This window comes from Eriocheir sinensis, chromosome 43, assembly GCF_024679095.1.
Source record: "Eriocheir sinensis breed Jianghai 21 chromosome 43, ASM2467909v1, whole genome shotgun sequence".
Classification (NCBI taxonomy): Eukaryota; Metazoa; Arthropoda; class Malacostraca; order Decapoda; family Varunidae; genus Eriocheir; species Eriocheir sinensis.
Window position 1 is genome coordinate 11,032,065 of NC_066551.1, and position 6,248 is coordinate 11,038,312.

Consider the following 6,248-nt stretch of genomic DNA (forward strand, 5'->3'; position numbering starts at 1 on the left):
CTAGATCTTAGTGCAGCATTTGATACGGTTGTTCATGAATTGCTTGTAAAAGACTTAAGGAACATTGGAGTGGTAGACAATGCGTTAAAGTATCTTGAGAGTTATTTACAAACCAGAAGTTATTGTGTGCAAATTGGAAATTGTTTTTCTTCATATGAAGCTCTGACAAGAGGAGTTCCACAAGGAAGTGTGCTGGGACCTATTTTATTTTGTATATACACGATTAGTTTATCCAGGATACTACAACAACATGGTGTAGGATTCAAGTTATTTGCTGATGACACCCAGTTCTACTTTTCCATCACTGATATTGAAAATACAAGTGCTAAGATCAATAGTGTTATTAATTCAGTCAAGGATTGGATGCATTATAAGCAATTGAAATTAAACGATGATAAGACTGAATTCATGCTTGTGGGGAAGAAGGACACTCTACGTTATTTTGGTGACGGTAACATGACTATAAGTGGTAATGAAATTCATATTGTTGAAAGTGTTCGTGACTTGGGAGTGTTGTTGGATTCCAATTTGACACTGAAATGTCAGATAAATAATGTCGTTAGGATTGCCGGATATCACCTTAGAAATATTGCTTTTATCAAGAAATACCTGGATGAAGATTCTATCAAGAAATTGGTGATTAACAATATCATATCAAGAGTGGATTATTGCAACTCAATCTACTTTAACCTGCCAAAGCTCCAATTAAGGAAATTACAGATGGTCTTAAATAGAGCAGCGAGATGACTCAAAGGAATTCCACCACGAGAGAGAATTACTCCTGTTCTGATAGAGCTCCACTGGTTGCCAATAAAAGCAAGGATAGTATTTAAGTTATGTGTTTTGACACACCAAGCTTTGATTACTGGCCGTCCACCGTATTTGAGAGAATTATTACACGAAATACAGCCAGGTGAAGGCATTAACACTCGCCGAGCCACTTCTGGAATCACACTTCATGAACCACAAAAGCACTGATTTGTTCGATGTATCTTAGCTTCGCAGCATTCTCAAGCGATCTCGCGTAATCACTTAACACAAATGATGCTGAAGGTCCTGCCAGTTGCCCGCGGGTAGTGACTTAGGGAGGGGGCACACGTGGTGCGTCTGCTCACTCTGCTGGGGAGGGGACCACCAGTGGGTCTGCAGACGAAGCTATTTCGTGACGTCACTGCAAAACCTCTATACTCTTAAGAACATAAGGGGCCATATTCTTAAACATTTCGGGGTAAAGATTCGTTTTAGGTCCGTGCCAGTATATCATAATCTACTTTATGAAACATCACTATCTCTTCATATATCTTTTCTACAAACCTTCAACAGTCATGGAAACGCTTTGAAAATCCAATTCAAGGACTTTATTTTTTACCCTTTGAAAATAGGGGATAATGGTGCGGAGCTTAGTTGACCCCGCAGCCTACACTACCTCACCCGCCACGTTGGGTTTCTCCTCCTCCTCCTCCTCCTCCTTCTCCTCCTTTTCCTCCCTCTCGCTAGCTCCCCTTTCTTGACCTCTACCTCGTCTTTTTCCTCCTCCTCACGCGTGGGTCAGTGAAATGGGTATGCCTGGGAAAGGTAAACTGAGGTAACCTGCGTGTCACAATCGGTCCTGTGTCGCCGGCTGAGGGGGTCTGCTGTTACCTGCGCGGGGTCACGGGCCAAGCGAGGAGCGCGCCGGGGTAATGCGTAGGTTGAATGTAGGGAAGTGAGCCAGTCATGTATTAGCACAGGTATGAAGGGGTATACAGTAAGGTTAGGCTAGGAAGGTTAGGTTAGGTTAGGTGTGGGTTTTATGGTTAAGGGGAGATTGTTTGCTGATAGCGGAGACAGTAACAGGAGGAGGCAGGCAGATGTAGAAGAAGTCACCCAACCAGCCAGGTATTAGTACAGGTGTGAAGGGGGTATACAGGAAGGTTAGGTTAGGTTAGGTGTGGGTTTTATGGGGGAGGGAAGATTTGTGCTTATAGCGGAGAGAGTAACAGGAGGGGAGGCAGGCAGAGGTAGAAGGAGTCACCCAACCAGCCAGGCATTAGTACAGGTGTGAAGGGGGTATACAGGAAGGTTAGGTTAGGTTAGGTGTGGGTTTTATGGGGGAGCGTAGATTGTGTGCTGATAGCGGAGACAGTAGCAGGAGGGGAGGCAGGCAGAGGTAGAATGAGTCACCCAACCAGTCAGGTATTAGTACAGGTGTGAATGGGGTTTAAGGGCCATATTCTTAAACGTAAAAGAACATAAGAACGTAAGGAGTCTGCAAGAGGCCGGTTAGTCTCTACAAGGCAGCTCCTGTAAGTCTAATCCCACCTTACCTCACTATCCATGTTAGATCGTTAAGTGGTTTGTTAGTTTGTTTGTTAATGGGTAGTCAAACAGCTGTATTACCGTTAGTTAGGTAGGTTAGTTAAATAGATAGCTTGATAGTTAGTTAAGCAGTTAGAGTCAGTTAGTTAATTTTACTATATTCTGTATTTATTTATTTATTTGTTTATATTATTTTGTTTATTTATTTATTTATTTTTTTTTTTTTTTTTTTTTTTTTTTTTTTTTTTTTTTTTTTTTTTTTTTTTTTTTTTTTTTTTTCTTTTTCTTTTGTGTTTTCTTGCTGTTGGTTTTCTTTTTGATGTTCTTTTTTGTTCTTTTTTCCTATCATCCTTTTGTTGATGTTCGTTGGTCTGGGTGAGCCGCTTTCCTCCCAGAAGAGACCCACCCATAATTTTGGAGATGATGTTCGGGCCGAAAGGTGGATGATGTTTGTTTTATTTTATTTTCTTGATGTCGTGTTTTCGTTCTTTTATTGCTTTTGTTTTCTTTTCGATGTTTTCCTGTTCTTTTTCTTTTTACTTTTTTGATGTTTTTGTTGTTATTTTTCCCATCATCCTTTTGTTGATGTTCCATGGTCTGGATGAGCCGCTTTCCTCCCAGAAGAGACCCAGCCATAATTTTGGTGATGTTGGTGGGGGCCGGAAGGTGGATGATGTTTCTTAGTATTTCTCTTTCTCGATGTTGCTCATTTATTTCTGTTGCTTTTCTTTTCGATGTTTTTCTGTTCTTTTCCATATTTTTTGGTGTTCTTTTCTATATCATCCCTTGTTGATGTTCATTGGTCTGGTTGAGCCGCTTTCATCCCAGAAGAGACCCACCCATAATTTTGGTGATGTTAGTCAGGGCCGGAAGGTGGATGATGTTTGTTATATTTTTCTTTCCTTGATGTGTTTTTCTTTGTTTTTTTTTATGTTCATTTATTCATATCATCCTTTTGTTGATGTTCTTTGGTCTGGATGAGCCGCTTTCTCCCCAGAAGAGACCCACCCATAATTTTGGCGATGTTAGGGCCTAAAGGTGGATGATCTTTTTGTTTCTTTTCTTGATGTTTCGTTTCTGTATTTTCCATTTTTCTGGTGTTCTTTTTTATTTTCCTTTTCTTTGGTGTTCCCATCGCGTGGATTGTCTACGACAGTATAACGAGCACCACAAGCCCGGGTTTATTTAGAGTTTGCTCTCCTAGGCAGATTGCCTACCACGGCTGACGACCTCCACCTGCCCGGGTTTATTGTTCGGAGTTTGCTCTCCTAGGCAGACTGCCTACCACGGCTGACGACCTCCACCTGCCCGGGTTTATTGTTCGGAGTTTGCTCTCCTAGGCAGATTGCCTACCACGGCTGACGAGCTCCACCTGCCCGGGTTTATTGTTCGGAGTTTGCTCTCCTAGGCAGACTGCCTACCACGGCTGACGAGCTCCACCTGCCCGGGTTTATTGTTCGGAGTTTGCTCTCCTAGGCAGATTGCCTACCACGGCTGACGAGCTCCACCTGCCCGGGTTTATTGTTCGGAGTTTGCTCTCCTAGGCAGATTGCCTACCACGGCTGACGAGCTCCACCTGCCCGGGTTTATTGTTCGGAGTTTGCTCTCCTAGGCAGATTGCCTACCACGGCTGACGAGCTCCACCTGCCCGGGTTTATTTAGAGTTTGCTCTCCTAGGCAGATTGCCTACCACGGCTGACGAGCTCCACCTGCCCGGGTTTATTGTTCGGAGTTTGCTCTCCTAGGCAGATTGCCTACCACGGCTGACGAGCTCCACCTGCCCGGGTTTATTGTTCGGAGTTTGCTCTCCTAGGTGAATTGCCTACCACGGCTGACGAGCTCCACCTGCCCGGGTTTATTGTTCGGAGTTTGCTCTCCTAGGTGAATTGCCTACCACGGCTGACGAGCTCCACCTGCCCGGGTTTGTTGTTCGGAGTTTGCTCTCCTAGGCAGATTGCCTACCACGGCTGACGAGCTCCACCTGCCCGGGTTTGTTGTTCGAGTTTGCTCTCCCAGGTGAATTGCCTACCACGGCTGACGAGCTCCACCTGCCAGGGTTTGTTGTTCGGAGTTTGCTCTCCTAGGTGAATTGCCTCCCACGGCTAACGACCTCCACCTGCCCGGGTTTATTGTTCGGAGTTTGCTCTCCTAGGTGAATTGCCTACCACGGCTGACGACCTCCACCTGCCCGGGTTTGTATAGAGTTTGCTCTCCTAGGTGAATTGCCTACCACGGCTAACGACCTCCACCTGCCCGGGTTTGTATAGAGTTTGCTCTCCTAGGTGTATTTCCTCCCACGGCTGACGAGCTCCACCTGCCCGGGTTTATTGTTCGGAGTTTGCTCTCCTAGGTGAATTGCCTCCCACGGCTAACGACCTCCACCTGCCCGGGTTTGTATAGAGTTTGCTCTCCTAGGTGAATTGCCTACCACGGCTAACGAGCCTCACCTGCCCGGGTTTGTATAGAGTTTGCTCTCCTAGGTGAATTGCCTACCACGGCTAACGAGCCTCACCTGCCCGGGTTTGTATAGAGTTTGCTCTCCTAGGTGAATTGCCTACCACGGCTAACGAGCCTCACCTGCCCGGGTTTGTTTAGAGTTTGCTCTCCTAGGTGAATTGCCTACCACGGCTAACGAGCCTCACCTGCCCGGGTTTGTATAGAGTTTGCTCTCCTAGGTGAAATGCCTACCACGGCTAACGAGCCTCACCTGCCCGGGTTTGTATAGAGTTTGCTCTCCTAGGTGAATTGCCTACCACGGCTTACGAGCCTCACCTGCCCGGGTTTGTATAGAGTTTGCTCTCCTAGGTGAATTGCCTACCACGGCTAACGAGCCTCACCTGCCCGGGTTTGTTTAGAGTTTGCTCTCCTAGGTGAATTGCCTACCACGGCTAACGAGCCTCACCTGCCCGGGTTTGTTTAGAGTTTGCTCTCCTAGGTGAATTGCCTTCCACGGCTTACGAGCCTCACCTGCCCGGGTTTGTATAGAGTTTGCTCTCCTAGGTGAATTGCCTTCCACGGCTTACGAGCCTCACCTGCCCGGGTTTGTAGCCGGAAGATCTCCGGCACCTCCGTCGGGGCCCGGAGGGACGCCGAGGAGCCCTGCCTGGAGCCCTCCATTCCTGCCATGCTCGCCAGGGAGACCTTGGGCTCGCTGGCACTCCACACCCCCGCCGAGGCGAGGATGCAAGAACTCGCTTCTTAAAACTACCAGACTGGATTATAAAATTAATCATAATTACTGTGAAGGCGCCGGTCACCGCGTTTATCGGTTCAGGGATGGAAGACCGACGGCCTGGGAAACGCGCACAAGCATCCAAAGGAATCCTCGCGACGGCTTGCGACGCAGCATCCATTTCCCTTTTCTTTCTCATTCCAATTTTTCTTTTTTATTATATTTTCCTTCTCTGATTGATTGATGGATTGATTTTACTTGGTAGGAATCTGCTCACCAATTAACACCATTCAGGTGTACATTGCACCCACACACCTGCCGAGAGAAAACACCAGTGAGAGTGCTGACGCTCACGAGGACGGCCCGCTAGAGTTTCCTAACATTCGCATCGGGGCCCACTTCTCTTTAGTCGTCTGTCTCTTTATTTTTCTCTCTCTCTCTCTCTCTCTCTCTATCTCTATTTCTCTCTCTCTCTCTCTATCTCTCTCTCTCTCTCTCTCTCTCTCTCTCTCTCTCTCTCTCTCTCTCTCTCTCTCTCTCTCTCTCTCCACACACACACACACACACACACACACACACACACACACACACACACACACACAGCTTTCGTAGGCGTTGTGGGTATTGCCAGGGGTAGTTTAATGACCCTGGTGGTAGTCTGACCTCCTATCTGTACTATGGACCTAAAAAAAACACTCATGAGAATCAGACTGATCTGCTTTGACCCCTGTGGAAAAAGTTGGTATGAGAGACAGAAGCGTCTGAGAATACCGGCCTA

General features: G+C 46.6%; 1 long non-coding RNA gene across 17 annotated transcripts; it reads right to left on the minus strand.

The window, feature by feature from the left end:
- Nucleotides 1-3,209: 3,209 nt before the first annotated feature.
- Nucleotides 3,210-5,535, minus strand: LOC127010460 (uncharacterized). 17 transcript variants are annotated; one of them, XR_007763210.1, is made up of 5 exons: nucleotides 5,331-5,454; nucleotides 5,006-5,070; nucleotides 4,746-4,940; nucleotides 4,409-4,547; nucleotides 3,210-3,596 (listed from the first exon to the last, which is right to left on the minus strand). It is a non-coding gene; the product is annotated as an uncharacterized LOC127010460 (long non-coding RNA). The 17 variants fall into 17 exon arrangements; XR_007763202.1 differs by lacking the exon at nucleotides 5,006-5,070 and adding an exon at nucleotides 5,071-5,200 and having other exon boundaries at nucleotides 5,266-5,392; XR_007763208.1 differs by lacking the exon at nucleotides 5,006-5,070 and adding an exon at nucleotides 5,071-5,135 and having other exon boundaries at nucleotides 4,746-4,875; nucleotides 5,266-5,387.
- Between the last annotated feature and the right edge of the window lie 713 nt (nucleotides 5,536-6,248).